General features: G+C 55.4%; 1 long non-coding RNA gene across 1 annotated transcript; it reads left to right on the forward strand.

The window, feature by feature from the left end:
* Window positions 1-4,300: 4,300 nt before the first annotated feature.
* On the forward strand, window positions 4,301-11,127 carry LOC111557836. The gene is made up of 2 exons (XR_002738228.2): window positions 4,301-5,178; window positions 10,325-11,127. It is a non-coding gene; the product is annotated as an uncharacterized LOC111557836 (long non-coding RNA).
* The last annotated feature ends 5,039 nt before the right edge of the window (window positions 11,128-16,166 follow it).

Raw genomic sequence — 16,166 nt, forward strand, 5'->3', positions numbered from 1 at the left:
CACCTGGCTGTCACCTCACCAATCAAGTCTCAGCATGAATGTCACTTCCTCGGCGATGCCAGACTCCCAGCTCTGTTCACCCTAGTCTTTGCTATGGTCCCTTACCTGGTTTCCGTATTTCTTGTAACGCTCCCCCTAGCTGCAGTCGCATAACCGTGTGATTGTCTGTCTTTTCCACCTATGGGAACAGGGACTGTGTGTGCCCAGTTCCCACTGCACCGTGGTGCATGGCATACAGGAGGCGGTCAATGCATGTCTGTGCATTAGATAAGCCACGTAGGCTTACAGCTGCAGGTGTATGGATGTCTGAGTGAGGAGACATTTGGACTGTTGTCTGAAGAGCAGGAATACAGAGTTAAAGGCTTCTGACTCTTGTTTGATGGCGGGAAGCATTCTGGACCCTTCGGCTGCCCTTTTGCGACCAGAGAGTCTGCAAGGAAATTCTCGAGGTGTCAAAACCTGTGTCCCAGCCGACCAGCTGGCCCCAAGATACCGATCGGTAGAAGGGGTGGAAACGGCTGCCCCGCTCGGGAGAGATCCGGTCTGGGTTTGCTAAACTTAGCCGAATTCCAGGAATACCAGCGGAGAGATTGGGTCATGTCATACCTGCCTCTCAAGACAGACAAGCTGAGAGTTGGGGGGAGGGTGGGGGCGGGGAGAGGTGCCATAACCCTGGGGAGAAAGGAGAGGCCAGATGCACAGACCGGAAAAAGCCCCAGAGCAGGTGGAGGGGACATAATTAATGGAGCCCAGCCAACAAGCCTGTACAGGCCAACATGTCGAAACTTTGTTGCAAAGCGCCCTGGTCTCCTGGCCCCATCCCTGAGAGAGCAGAGCAAAGATAGCTGGAGACTGACCAGCCAAGCAAACCAGCGGCAGGAAATTCTCCTAAGCCAGGGGTCTGCTCCAAGGCTCTGGCCCCCGTGGCTAAAATCAGGATTATGTCTGTGCTGATTGACTTCACAGCTGGGTTTTAGGAAACGCCTCAAAAAGACCCCTGGGCTGTGCCTGAGATTGGCAGAGGAGGCCAGCCTCCCTCGGCTGCCCCCCCTCCCCTCTTCTGCACAACAGCTACATGTAGGGAGGTCCCGGGGGGAAAGGCCCCATCCCACAGCCTCCCTCTCTCTAGTCCTCTCCCTGAGTCCCAGCTCTTGTCCCAGACAAGTGGATTTGCATGGACTAGAGGAAAACAAATGCCTTTTACAGGTTAAGCCCCAGGCTGACCGAGTGTCAGCCTCGCCAACAATGCCCAAAGCCATTTTGACCCTGGACCAATGGTCCTGGACGCAGATGTTACTGTTGACCTGAAGGTTTGTAGTGAAGCAGTTTGGCCATCATGGTGATCGGGGGACACTACCACTTGTGAGTAATCGGGGACCACAGGTAGCAGACAGCTGCGATGTACCTAGGGGACAGTCCCGCCCAACGTTTAAGTGTCCCATGGAACATTCGTAAAGACAAAAAAAAAAAATAATAATCCGTGCCGAGTCCAGTTGTATTTTGTCAACGAACACAAAGGATTCGTTTTGTTTTGTCTTGATTCACCGTGTTAACATGCACTGTGGGTTAAGTGTCCGACTTCGGCTCAGGTCATGATCTCGCGGTTCGTGGGTTCCAGCCCCGTGTCGGGCTCTGCTCTGACAGCTCAGAGCCTGGAACCTGTTTCGGATTCTGTGTCTCCCTCTCTCTCTGCCCCTTCCCCGCTTGCACTCTGTCTGTCTCTCTCTCTTTTCCAAATATAAATAAAAACATTTAAAAAGAGGGAGGAGGCACCTCGGTGGCTCAGTCGGTTAAGCGTTTTTAACACACACTAACATTTCCAGGAAGGCAACTTGATCAAAAAACATTGGCCGCTTGGGAAAATCGTATCGCCCGCGGCATCTTGGTGCCCAAGGTTGTTTGAGTTACCCGAGCTACACATCTCGACCAGACCGCATTTGTTCCCGAAGTTTCCTGGTAATTCTACCCTTAGACCGCAACATTCAAATTCTTCCACTAGGTCGTCTAGTGTCGCTGTGCCCGAGCACTGACACATCGAGATGTGTGTTACTTTACTTCACGTGACTTCATTTTTATTTCTCCCTCATGTTAGTCTCAGGGTCTTATGTTGGGGGAGGAAGCTGTGTGGGGGGGAAAACTATATCATTATAAGTGTCATTTCAGGATGATCAGGGAGGATGTCATGAACTCTTTGTAATAAAAAGGGGGAGGATGCTTCACAGCCTTAGTTCGGTGGCCAGATATGAGCTCAGACACCCAGCGAACATTTTACCCAAGACCATGCACTTCGCTTGTACGCATGCACTGGTTTCTCCAGGTTGGAGAAAACTTTTCCCAGTGACTAGAGAAATTTGCCGCATTATAGGTGACGTCGCTCTCCGTAGCTCGCGGATAAAGGCACAAACACAGCAGGAGCAAACTATTTGCTGGGTTTATCACAGCCCCGAGTTAACCAAGCCGGGTGGTACGTCTGCGCCACCTGGTGGGACATGAAAAAACAGCAGGTCTGTGAACCAGGCCTTCACTACGTCCAAGCGGCTGGCCAGAGCCAGGGCTGGGATTCGGACCCAGGACGTCTGGTTCCACGGTTGCCGCTCGTAATCACCATGCCACGGCCCTGCCAGTGGTCTGCTTTCACGGCCGAGAAAAAGATGTTAATACGCCAGTGTTGCCTTTGTAGGGGTTGTGGAAATCTTCGTGCGTGGGGCAAAGCGTTGGCTTCATTCTTGTGGCAGATCCTGGGCCCCTGAAATAGCTAACCCCCTCCCCCATGCCCATAAGCTTCATGAGTGCAGAGCCCGCATTTCCTCATCCACTCCCGCATCACCAGTACTTTCCCCAGCACCTGATCCGTACCCTGTGCTCAGTACGTCCTTTTGATATACCCTCTGTAATTGAGGTATAATTTGCATACCCTCCAATTCATCCAGTTAAAGAGTGCGGTGGTTTTTCAGGGCGCGCCTGGGTGGCTCAGCACGGGCTGTGCAGAGCCTGCTTGGGATTCTCTCTCTCTCTCCCTCCCTCTCTCTCTCTCTGCCACTCCCCTGCTGGCACTGTCTCAGCCTCTCTCAAAAATAAATAAGCTTAAAAAAAAAAAAAAGATTAAATGTATACGATGGTTTTGAGTATTTTCCCGGGGCGGTTGCAACCATCATCAGTTTATATCGCCCCCGCAAAGAAAGCTTACTCTTTTTCCCATTCATTCCCCATGGCCCCCAACCCCCACCAACCCCCAGCCCTAGACAACCACCAACCTCCTTGCTGTCTGTATGGATTTCTCTATTCTGGGCGTGTCCTCATAAATGGAACCCTATGACACACGGCCCTTGGTACCTGGTTTCTTTCACTCAGCATCCCGTCCGCCAGGGTTCATCCAATTTTCAGCATGGATGGGGACTTTGTTCCTTTCCGTGGCCGAATAACATTGCATTACGTGAATCTGCCACCTTTTATTTACCCCTTCATCAGTTAATGACTGATTTGGGTTATTATTCCTTTGGGGTTATCATGAACAATGGCTGCTCTAGATATTTGTGTACAAGTTTTGGTGCGGACTTGCATTGCCATTGCTCTCGGGTATATACCTAAGAGTAGAATTGCTAGGTCATATGACAACTGTTATGTTTAACCTCTTGAGGAATTGCCAGGCTGTCTTCCAATGGCTGCGCCCTTCCTCCCCGCCCCCCCATTCCCATCAGGAATGCACGAGGGTTCCAATTTCTTTACATCCTCGCCAAAACTTGTTATTGCCTGTCTTTTTCACTATAGCCTTCCTACTTGGTGTGAAATGCTAGAGACAGGATCCAAAGCAGGCTCCAGGCTCTGAGCTGTCAGCACAGAGCCCGACCCGGGGCTCGAACCCACCCAGGAATGGTGAGATCATGACCTGAGCTGAAGTGGGTCACTCAACCAACTGAGCCACCCAGGCGCCCCTCCCCTGTTTACTCTTAACAACATCCCTTTCTTGCAAAGTTGGATGTGTAAATGAAGGGTTATGGGTGCTATATCCTACAGGATCCTACATCTACCTCCTGCCTGCGTAGACGTGAACAGAGACATTCTTGGACAGGCAAAGACTCAGAAAGGACACCGTCCACCTGTCCTTCCCTCAGGCTTTCTCAAAGCAACATCGCAGTTGTGCCAGAAACTACAGTAGGAAACTCAGGAACAAGGAAGGCGTTTGTATAAAAGAAATAGTGAACAGTGAAAACAAAACCTGAGTTAATTATTAATGCAGCTTGAAATCCCAATATAAATGTCAAAAAAATATATATTTTTTTTGAAAGGGAAGACACAGGATTTTACCATTTTGATCACGGCCTGGAGCTAAAAGGATGGCTTGTGCCCGCCAGCCAGCGCCCGGCGGCCGCGGGGAGCTCTGAGCGGGGTCCCCCAGGTGCCGGCCGCGCGTGAACGCGGTCACGACCCTGAACTTGGAGGAGGTAACGCGGGAGAGTTGCTCTAGGCTCTTTCCAGGCCGACTCCTGCTTCTCGCCTGAGGAACTGGCGTTCCTTCAGCCTTCCCTCGGGTCCTCTTAAACTTTCCCGTTTCAGGAGTGTGAATGACACTTCCCCCCCTCGGTTTTAAGTGGCGACGGCTCTGCCTCTGTTTTATCGCCCCGGGTCCTGTCCGCGGTGATTGGGGGAGGCGTGTCAGCTCGCCATCTTGGATCAAGGGCGACAGTACCGGTTTCGCGCGGACCTAAGGCGCGTCCCGAGGTGATGACAGTGGGGGACGGAGTCGCACGTCCTTGGACAAGACTTTCCAACCCTCTCCTCCGCGCCCCCCTCCCCCGCGCGGCCCCAGCACCCGGTCCAAAAATAGCTTCCGCCGACCCCCAGGCCATCCTAAGCCAGAGTGCGTAGGATGAGTGGCTCCCTCTGGGGCATCCGGGGGTCCCCAGCTGTCCCCATCCTGCCCTCCCGTGCTCCGGGCTGCGCGCGGCAGGAGCGGGCGCCGCAGGGCGCGGAGTGGGAGCGCGCGGCCGGGGCCGTGCCCGGGGCGGGCCGGGAGCAGGGTGGCCGCGGGGGTGAGGAGCCGCCCGGGCCCGGCCGGCCTGACACCACCTGGCGGAGTCTCGGGGAAGAGTCTTAAAGGCGCGCGCTCCTCCGCGCCCCTCGCACTCCAGCGGGAGCCGCCGAGAGCTCGCCTCCCTCTCCCGCCCGGCGCCTCGGGAGGTAAGTGCCGTCCGCCCAGCCGGAGTCGGGGCCCCGGGGGGGCGGCCCGGGGCTGCCCCGCGCTCGGGAAGCTGCGGCCCGGGCTGCGGTCGGTGGGGGGTGGGGGGAGGGAGGCGGCGCCCAAGTTTGGGGAAGGCCTCGGAGGGCAGCGCGAGCGGCGCAGCGCCGGGGCCGGGGACGGGCGCGGGTGGCGGGCGGCTGGGGCCGTCCGGGGGCGACCCGGCCCCCCGCGCCGCCTCGGGGACCCGCACCCGCGCGCGGCGCACGGCCGAGCCTCCGCCCCGCTCTCTGCGCACTTGGCGCGCTCGGCCCGCGGTCCCGGGCGAGCCCCCAGCCGGCCGCAGCCGCGACCCCCGCGCCGCGCCACCCCGCCCGCCGGGTCCCCGCGGCCCGCTCGCCCCGCGGTCGCGCCGGGTCACGCCGGCAGGTCGCGCTCGGCCGCCGGCCAAGCCCGCCCGGGCCCCGCCGCGCCCGCGCCCGCGCCCCGGGCCACCCCGCCCGGCCTCTCGGCGCTGCGCCCCTCGCCTTCCCCATCTCCAGCCGCTCGCTATTTTCACACCTCCCGGTGCCCCGGCCCCGGCGCCCGATTCAGTGCTTAGTAATTAATTTGGCGTTTCAGAATGGTCAGCGGGCTGGATAATGGGCGCATTCATCCCCCGGGCTAATCTGAACAGAGGTGGGAAGAAAGGCTTTCACAGACAGAAAATGCCATTCGCTGAGCGCTCAAAGGGGCTGTCACTCCCAGAATAAATCGCCGCCGCGCCCGCCGGCTTCTCTGGCTATTTCCATACAGCCCCGGCCCCGCGCCGCGGACCCGCCGGCCTCGGCCTCGGCTCCCGGGAATCTCCCTCGAGGGCCTTCGACGGGAAAAGTCGGGCGAGGGCGAGACCCGGGCGGGGGTCGAGGGGAAACGGGGAAGCCGGGGGGCTCGGGTTAAGGCCGCAGGGGACAAAGAGCTTGATTAGAAAATCAAATGCTAAACTAGAAGGAGGCGCTGCTAATTCAAGGCGCGGACGTTGGAGCGGGGCCTTGGGGAGCATCCGTCCCAAAGCCCGCGCGGTTCGCAGGAGAGAAGGACCCCGCGGCCCAGAGGCGCCCGTAGCGTGCCCGGGGTCACGCAGCAAGCTTCTGGATCTCCCAAATTGTGAATGGAATCCAACGCACAAGCCTTAGATCGTAGGGACAGGGCCTGCTGGTGCAATCCCGACCCTCCCCAGACGCTTCACTCTGGGGTCCCCGCGAGATCAGCTCTTTAGCCCCGGGGCCCGCCTTGGCCTCCAGCTCGCCGCGCCTTGCCCGGACCCTACGGTCGGCCTCGGTGCACGGGCTGAGTTCCAGCGGCTTTATCCTCTGACCTCTTCTCGACCCGGGGTCGCCGCGAGTGTTGGGCACCAACGGCCTTCGAGCTCTAAAGCGGGGGCCTCTCCGTGGGGGCGCCCTCTGCCCTCTGGCGAAGCGGGATCGCGCGCCGCAGCCGCGGCCCTAACTAACCCCGCGGACCGCGCGCCGACAGCGCCCCCAGCCCGGCTGCCGAGCCTCCGGGTGGGCAGGGCTGGCTTGGCTCTATCCAGGGTGAGAGGCTCCAGGCGCTTGGTTTTCCTGCTGCTGGGGCTCGCTGTGTGTCCCCCCCGAGGGACAGATTTGGCTCTGGTCACCTCTGCCCGGCGGGACCCTCCCATCAAGGGAAGAGAAGGAGCAGTGACCCCTCTTAAGATCCAACTTCAGCTCCGTGGAGACGCTGGAATGACCAGGGAAGCAGCTGGGAGTGGGGAGGGGGGCGGGGGGTGGAGGGGGCCTTTCTGGAATGGCCAGATGCGTGTCCCAGAGCTTATAGCCGACGGATCCCCCGTCTCCTCACCCGCTTCTGAGTGGAAGTCACTCTTCCCTACTCTGACTCAGTTTCCTTGTCTGCAGAGCAAAGAGGAAATGGGAACAGGCTTGACTCCAAGCGGGGACCCTCAGTGGAAGGATCCCACAGACCACTCACACCCCCCAGCCACCAGCCAGCTGACGTCTGTCCCAGTTGGTCAGAGGAGCTGGGTTACTGTGCGTTTGTCAGACTCTGGCATCGGCCTTGGGCCGGAACCCCAGAGAGAACTTCCCTAGGCCTGGGGAGGGGCCCGGAAATCTGCATTTTTGAAAACAAGCTTCCCGAAGCATTTTTGATGCAGGTGGTGTAGGGACTATTTTTAGGGACATAGTTTAGGAAACTGGGCTCTGTCCCAGGCTGCCCCTCCCTTCCTGGGACCCACGGTTGTGTGGTGTTCTTTATATCTGATCAGCAGTAAAATTGCTTCCTCCTACCCCCACTGGAGGCCCCAAGTGGGGGGGGGGGTCTACTCCTAGGAGATACCTGGGGATCCCCTGAATGTGCAGCCTGCGAGGGAAGGACTGTGGGTGAGCTGAGCACCCCACCAAACGAGGACGGTCGATGTGGGCTGCAGGCCGACTGGACGTTGAACCCCCAAACCTAGGGGCCTTTTCTTACCAACACGCTTTTACAGCAGGACTTAACACAGCAGCCCCGCCCCCCACCAGTACAAATGTGCCCAGAGCCCCCCTCCCCCCCTTGGCAAGGCAAACCCTGTCCACACTAGGGACAGAGAAGCTGCCCCCCACAGGGGATCCGTGCCAGGAATAACCCAGGTGTGAGCTGTGGCCCGCAACACCCGACACCTGCCCCTTCACCAGGCTGGGGCTCAGAGGAGAGTAGGCGTGAGGGGGGGAAAGGGGAAGGCCCAGAAGAGTGGGAGAAAGCGGGGGGGGGGGGGGAGTAGGAGGGGACGAGTCCCTATTTATGTAAGCCGTTTGTAGCTGTGGATTGTAAAACTGGGCAGCATTCTTTGGAGTAATTCATAGTGTTTGGACAAGACAAACATTGTTCTGCTTTAAACAAACCTCCAGAAAGGTCAGCCTGGTTCATCCCTTCGCTGCGAGTCTCTGAGACGATCCAGATGATGAGAAAGTCAGATCTTAGCTGAGGGGGCCCAGGCAGGAGACAGCTGTCTCCTGAGTCCTTTGGGCCCAGGGTGAGGGCACCCAGCCCAGGGAGGGTGCTTGGCTGCCGTTGAAAAGGGCTGATTCCCACTCTGGAGGCAGGAGACGTGGTGTGTGTGTGTGTGTGTGTGTGTGTGTGTGTGTGTGACAGATTATGGAATTTTGATTCTGCCAAGGATCATCCGAGTCCTAGAGCGAGCCCAACATGACCTGCAAGGCTTCAGGCGGGTGAAGGATTCATGGAAAACAAGTGTTCACGGACGCGGTGTCAAATGGGACCCGCTAGCCTGGGAGCCCGGACACGCTCTGGACACGAAGAATCCCTGCTCTCCACGTGCCGATGCTCCGTCTGGGCCCCTCTCTGTTCACTCAGCAAGCAGGTTTTCCGTGCCTGCCCTGCGTCGAGCTCCGCGCTAGGCGTCGGGCGTGCAGCAGTGAGCACGGGGGACGACGCGAGCCGTCATGGGTCAGGGTCTGCTACGCCCCCCTCCCCCGGGCCTCCCTAAGAAGAGAAGCTTCTCGCGATTTCCCTTCCAGCCGCCCTACGGCCACCACCATCGCGGCCACGAGCCCCCTGGCGGAGACCCAGGGCGCCAGCTCCCGGACCAGCCCGACAGCAAGTGCGGGGCTCCACACGCGTGAGCTGCCGCCGGGATTGTCACTGTGACTGCGATGGCGATGCAGACTGTGGTTGTGCTCGTGGCTGTGGTTGTGGTTGTGATTCTGCCTCTGACAGTGACTATGGTTGCGATGGTGACTGTGACTATGTTGTGGTGGTGACTGTGGTTAGGGTTGTGAGGGTGACTGTGATGGTGACTGTGATGGTGACAGTGATGGTGACTATGATGGTGACTCTGGCGGTGACTGTGACTATGGTTGTGATGGTGACAGTGACTGTGGTGGTGACAGTGACTGTGATAGTGATGGTGTGATGGTGATTATGACTATGGTTGTGAGGGTGACTGTAATGGTGACAGTGACTGTGATGGTGACTATGATGGTGACTCTGGTGGTGACTGTGATTATGGTTGTGATGGTGACAGTGACTGTGGTGGTGACAGTGACTGTGATAGTGATGGTGTGATGGTGATTATGACTATGGTTGTGAGGGTGGCTGTAATGGTGACAGTGACTGTGATGGTGACTATGATGGTGACTCTGGCGGTGACTGTGATTATGGTTGTGATGGTGACAGTGATGTGACTGTGGTTGTGATGGTGACTGTGACTGTGATTGTGATGGTGACAGTGATGGTGATGGTGACTATGGTCATGATGGTGATGGTGACAGTGACTATGGTTGTGAGGGTGACTGTGATGGTGATGGTGACTGTGATGGTGACAGTGATGGTGACTCTGGTGGTGACTCTGGCAGTGACTGTGATTATGGTTGTGATGGTGTCCGATTATGTTTGTGATGGTGACTGTGATGTGACTATGTGATGGTGACAGTGACTGTGATGGTGACAGTGATGGTGGTGGTGACTATGGTCATGATGGTGATGGTGACAGTGACTATGGTTGTGAGGGTGACTGTGATGGTGATGGTGACTGTGATGGTGACAGTGATTACAACAGTGATGGTGACTCTGGTGGTGATTCTAGTGGTGACTGTGATTATGGTGATTATGTGATGGTGACTGATTATGTTTGTGATGGTGACAGTGATGTGACTGTGGTTGTGATGGTGACGGTGATTGTGATGTTGGCTGGGTCGTTGTGGCTGTGATCATGATTACGGACTCCACCAACCCCAAGCTGGGATCTCCCCAACCCCAAGATGAAGTGGTTTCGTTTAACAATACTTATCGTTCGTGCTCATTGACTTACCAGTAATTAGTAAAGTATTGGTAACACCAAGTCCAGATTTTTGTGGTACCAGTGTCACCATCCCCTACTTGATCTCCAGTGGCCCAGGGCAGTTCGTCATCCTCTCTAGAGGGGGGTGGCCCTGTGGTTACCATGGCGAGGGCAGTTGTACAGGGTTCTTTATAAGAAGTGTATTCGTTTGGAGCTCGGGACATCTCGCGGTCTTTTGTACTCGGTACTCCTGATATACCCATGGAAGAGATGGGAGGGAGGAAGGGAGGAAGGGAGGGAGGGCGGCAGGCAGGGAGGAGACCGAGAACGCTTCCATCCCCGTTTCTCAGGAGAGGTGACTGCCGCTCCCGGAGGCGAAACGACTTGCCCGCTGACTCCGTCAGCCCAGGCTGCTGTAACAGAACGCCACCGGCCGGGAAGGCTTGAGCAATAGACATCTACTTCTCGCAAGCTGGAGGCTGGGAAGCCCAAGACCAAGGTGCCGGCCAGTTTGGTTCCTGGTGAAGGCTCTCTTCCTGGTCTGTAGATGACTGCCTTCGCGCTGCGTCCTCACACGGCCAGGAGAGAGATCGTGTCTCTCCTAAGGACACCGCCTTCATGACCTGATTATCCCCTAAAGGCCCTACCTCCAGATACCATCACACTGGGGATTAGGGCTTCAACACATGACTTCGGGAGGGACATAATTGCGTAGTCCAAGCACCTACTGTCACAGGGGTGTAGAGCTGAAGGTGTGACTGGAGCACGATCCTAGTGATCTTCTCGGGCCTGCCCTGCCCTGCTGACCCCTCAAGGAGCTCCTTGCAAGCAGCAGCCGGAAGCTGGGTGCCCGCACAGACCCCACAAACCACACACGCAGCCAGAGGCTAGGAGGTCGCTCTGCAGGGTGGGTCGCGTCCATGCAGCCCTGTGTCTACTTTCTGGCATCATTCGCGGGGCTAGCGTGCTGGCTCCTCCTTGCCTGAAGGGCAACATCAGTGAGAGAGAGAGAGGTTCTCTTCCTCCCCCAATCCTACGTTCCTTTAACACCTTGTTGTGGTCGAATAATCCGTGCACTCACCCAATCCGAATCAATGGTCCGTGTCTGTTTTCATCCTGTACTACCTCTTGGAATGAAGTCCCCTAAACTTTCTCCCTGTGTGATGTGTAGACCAGCAATACCTTATTTCACCGACATTTTGGGGGGGGAAATAAGCTATTCTACGTAGTTGATTTTGGCAAGAAACAGAAGCTTACTCCTTTATATATAGAAAGTTTTTATGTAATCATTTGTCATGAAAAATGTTTTTTCCATCAAATCATGATTTCCCCCCCCCCACCTAAGTTAGCAGTATCGAATGTAGCAGGTTTTCCCTAGGTGTGGTCGAGTGGGTGACCCATAACCTACTTTGATGACTCCCAGCCATCTTTAGGAACATCATCTCCTGGGCAGTTCGCTCAACCTCCCTGCCTCAGTTTCTTCCCTTGGAAGAAGATGCTTTCTGAGGGCTCTTCTCATCCTTCTCCAACTCCGCTGGGCTCCAAAACAGCGGCACCCTTGGGAAGTTGAGTGGGACCTGTTCTGAGTCCCTCAGTGGTGACTGGGATAGACTTCATAGAGTCACGATGTCCAGTGATCTCCCATTCTTTCAAGCATCCTAATCTGTGGTTCCAGAAGAACCGAAGGTGCCTGACCTCAGTGTATAAACACCTCGAAGTGAAGAGCTTCTGGCTTCCCCGTGGGCTAAGACCCCTCATATTGTGGCTCCTTTTCTCTCAAACGCTCAGGAGACTATCGAAACTTCTTCCGGACTGGGTCCTGAATCATAAAGGGGCTGGAATCCTGGCTTCCAGAAAAGGGGGCTTATGACACCCCAACACACAGCGAGCTCTCGGCAAGCCTATGCAGAAAATGCTCAGCTCGGCATTGTGGGAGGGAATGGACAGCGAGATTCTGTCACTGCTCATGAGGAGAAGACCGAAAGCAAGACTTCAGGCACATTTCAGGATCAGACTATTAGTGTCCCTCTGTTTGTTCCTTTCATTTACCCCAAGCTCACCCTTTATTCTGGGCTTCATTCTGCAGCCCTAGGATTTGCTGGTAAATGGCCACGATAACAAACTCCCATAGCCTTGGTGGCTTTCCACCACAGACATCTATCCTCTCACAATTCTAGAGGCTGGAGGTTTGAAATCAGTATCCCTGGATTGAAATCAAGGGCTGTGCTCCCTCCAGAGGTTCTGTGGAGGAGAACAAGTCCCTTGTCTTTTTCAGTTTCTGGTGGCTGCTGGCATTCTTGGCTTGTGACTGCGTCCCTGTCATTTCTGCCTCTGACTTCATGTGGCTTCTCCTCTTGCGTCTCGTCAGCTCTCCCTCTGCTTCTCTCTTAGGACATTTGGGATGGCATTTGGGGTCCACCCAGATAATCCACGGCGATCTTCCCATCTCATAGTCTCTAACTGAGTCACGTCAGCAAAGACCTTGTTTTGCCATATAAGGTCACGTTCACAGGTCCCAGGGATTACGACACAAGTGGCTTCTTGGGGGGGGGGGGCATTTTTCCATAATTCTGTGGGTTTTAGTTGCTTAATTTTAATGAATTTGTAGTGCATTCCTAGTCTGTGCCTGGCAGCGTGTGAAACAGTGGGTCTCCCTCCCTCAAGACGCCCATGGATTAGTCAAGTCAGGGCAACGATGTGGTGTTAAGAACCATGGGAAAAACAACTCCAAGGCCCTACAGGTACCCAGGATGGGTCCCAAAGTGTTCAGATTCTTTATCAAGCTCTGCAAGACCGTGCGTACCCTGGCCTGCCCTCACCTCTCTGACCTCATCTCCTACCACTCTCCATCTCGCTGCCCAAGCCCCCACCAAGCTGACCTCCTTCTTGTTCCTCATGCAAACCAAGCTGTGCCTCAGGACTTCCGCACTTGTTTTCTCTGCCTGGAGCACACATTTTCCTCCCCCCCTCCCCATACCCCCTCAGCTCCCTTCCTCACTTAACTCTCCTCTACTGGATCCTTCTCGGAGAGGCAATCCCCCTCCCCGACCCCAGTACCTTGTGTAAAATGCGTCTTCCTTCCTGACACTCTCCATCCCATCCTCTGCCTTATTCATGTTACCAGATCTTATCACAATCATGTTTCTCTGGTCCAGGCCATCTCCATCTCCAAGGGCATTTTGAGATGTGATGGCTAGAACTTTCCAGAAGATCCTAACCTTAAATGCATCCTGTTTCATTTTCAACTCCTTTTCTGAGAATTTATTTAGCTTTTGAGGGGAAGGCTGTGCTTAGTGACACATTGGGCTAAATTTCAAGTGGGTCAGAACGGTGTGGGAGAATAGGAGGCTCTTCTAGGGAGGGATGTGAGGAGCCATTTTTTCAGTGGTTGAAATGACTGGTGTGTGCAGGGAGGTGGGACCTACTGTCATTTAACGGGCAGGGGTCCGGGATGCTAAATGTCCAGCGGTGGCATTAGACCGTTCTGCCCAGTGAGGAATTTTCTGGCCCTAAAGGTGAACAGCACCCCTGTAGGGAAACAATTTTAAGGAAACAGTCTGTATTCTGGCCCTAAAATAGCATTTTTCAACTGTGACCAAAAACCTTTAGCCCTATAATAGTTTTTCACGCTATTTCTCCCCCAAATACATCATATTTGTCTGCTAACCATATGTCCCCGGCCCATTTATACTTTCCATTTTTTAATTTTTTAAAGTTTTATTTGAGAGAGAGAGAAAGAGGAGGAGGAGGAGGAGAGAGAGAGAGAGGCAGAGGGAGAAGGAGAGAGAATGCCAAGCAGGCTCCAGACTCAGCGTGGAGCCCAATGTGGGGCTCAATCCTACGACCCTGGGATCATGACCTGAGTCAAAATCAAGAGTCAGACATTCAACCGACTGAGCTACCCAGATGCCCCTGCCTGCACTATCTCTTGAGAGCCTCCCACTCATTCCCTTCCTCTGGGTAATCACTGCAATGTCACCTCTGGACTTTGAGGTTTCCCTGAGGGGATGTCCTCCAGAGTGTGTGTCAGTGTTGAATGAACTGAACCCCAACTCTGGACTCAAGAGAACCCCCTCCCCCAACGACTTTCTCCACCCACAGGACTCTCCTCTTATTTTCATTTCCTCTTATTTCATTCTCTTCTTTGTTTCCTTCCACCCATGACAAAGCTTCCCACCACGGACCATTTTCCTTATCTTAATAGCGTTCAGGGTGGGACCTTGTCAAAAGCTCCTCGCAAATGAAAATAAACGACAGGGGCTCGGTCCCCTTATCCCCGGGGCATTTTCACCCCTTCAAAGAGCTCTGGTAGATTAAAGGATTTGGGGGATTTGGGGTTTGTATGGGCTTCTGTGCCCAGCTGCTGAATCCTCAGCCGAGAAGCCGGGCAATAGGGGAGGCCCGAGCTCAAGATGAGAATCATCCACACCGCTGAGGAAATGGCTAAATCTCCAGGAACCCTACACTCTCTGCAGGCCTGTTCTTCTATGCTCCAAAACCGTTTCCAGAACAGTCGTATCTCCCGAAATCCTGCCGAGGAAAGGGGATCCCTTGAGCAACCCTCCAGGAGGCCCACCGGGAGAGCTGGGCTCTAGAAGTACGGGGATGCCCTTAATTCTTCCAGGGTGAGGGATCCGGGAGCCAGATCTGGGGATGTCGAGAGTCAAAAGCCAGAAAACCCCTACACTGTCATCTCTCGGGCCAGCTTCTTTTCACAGCCGTCTTTTCAATCAGCCTCCAAAGCCTGTATGGTACCCGCGATGACCCCCGTTTCACCGCGAGATGGGCAAAGCAAGGTCACACAGCTGGTCAGGGGTGGCCAGAACTCAAGGTTTGCCTGCCTCCGTTTCTTCCTGTTTCTGAGGGAAACACTGTCGAAGCAGGCCACCCTGACCTTTGTGGGGAGCCCGGACGCCTGCATCAGACTCTTCCGTTGCTGCAGTGTCCAGCCTCCGTCGGGGGTCCCGGGGACCCAATCGTTTCGTGTCTGCCCGCCTAACACAACCAGACACACTCAGAAGCTCGGTCGAATCAGGTCCCAGCTCATAGTTCAGGCAGACACACGTCCCTTCCGCTGTCCAGCCGTAGCTGAGGCCCGTATGTGTCAAAAGCTTATTGTCAGCCAAGCCTGTCTTGCCCGTGGGTGGTGACTGAGACCTCCGGACACTGGCACCGCCCCGTGTTGGTTCAAATCCCTGCTCGTCTGCTTACCGGTGATGCTGTCTACTTCAGCACAGTAATTTTCTGTAGTTCAGCTTCCTTCTCCGTAAAGAGGAGATGATGAGGCTATCTGCATCCATCCTGCAAGGCTGTTACCAGTATTCCGAGTTAGCCGTTGATGGAATGCTTAGAAGACGGCTTGGCACACAGTAAGCATTCAATAAATGCTTGATTTAGAAAGTAGGACCCGCGGTCATGCCCAGGATGAAGGTCGTTGGTCATCTCACCTCTCCTGAGCCTTTACTCTCAAACCATCAGCCTGGGCCATCCGGTGCTCCCCATCCCCGGTGCCCTCCCCTGCGTCCTCACCGTGTTCACTGATGGCTCCCCCCACCCCAACCTTCACGCTTACCCCCCCAGCCTGGCCCTCACTCACACCACAGGCCTCTTCAGTGGGACGATTCTCCCACACCATACTGGCCAACGCCCAGGACAGGGGGCCGCTGTCCTCCTCCACCTGCAAAGTTCTTTCCAGCTTCTTCGGAGAAACGACACCCTGCTCCTTTAAGGCCAGAACCACACGCACCTGTTCTAGCTTCTACAGCTCCTTCTTGGAATCCGCCCGCCTCCGCCCCACAATCCAGGGCACCCTCCTCTTTCTTTGAAGACACCAGACCCTGGTTCAGCCTTCATCTCTGCCCCAAGTCCTGAGGCTGGTCCAGTGCGTCTTTAAGATGCAGGTGGACAGGGGCGCCTAGGTGGCTCCGTCGGTTGAGCGTCTGACTTCAGCTCAGGTCATGGTCTCACGGTTCGTGGGTTCGAGCCCCGTGTTGGGCTCTGTGCTGACAGCTCGGAGCCTGGAGCCTGCTTCGGATTCTGTGTCTCCCTTTCTCTCTCTGCCCCTTCCCTGCTCATGCTCTGTCTCTCTCTGTCTCTCAAAAAATAAACGTTTAAAAAAAAAAAAAAGATACTCATCCAGCACCTTGACCTCTTTATCTCCAGTCACCTTCCCCTCTGCCTCCCAGCAGAAAG

Source organism: Felis catus, chromosome E1 (assembly GCF_018350175.1).
Source record: "Felis catus isolate Fca126 chromosome E1, F.catus_Fca126_mat1.0, whole genome shotgun sequence".
Lineage (NCBI taxonomy): Eukaryota > Metazoa > Chordata > Mammalia > Carnivora > Felidae > Felis > Felis catus.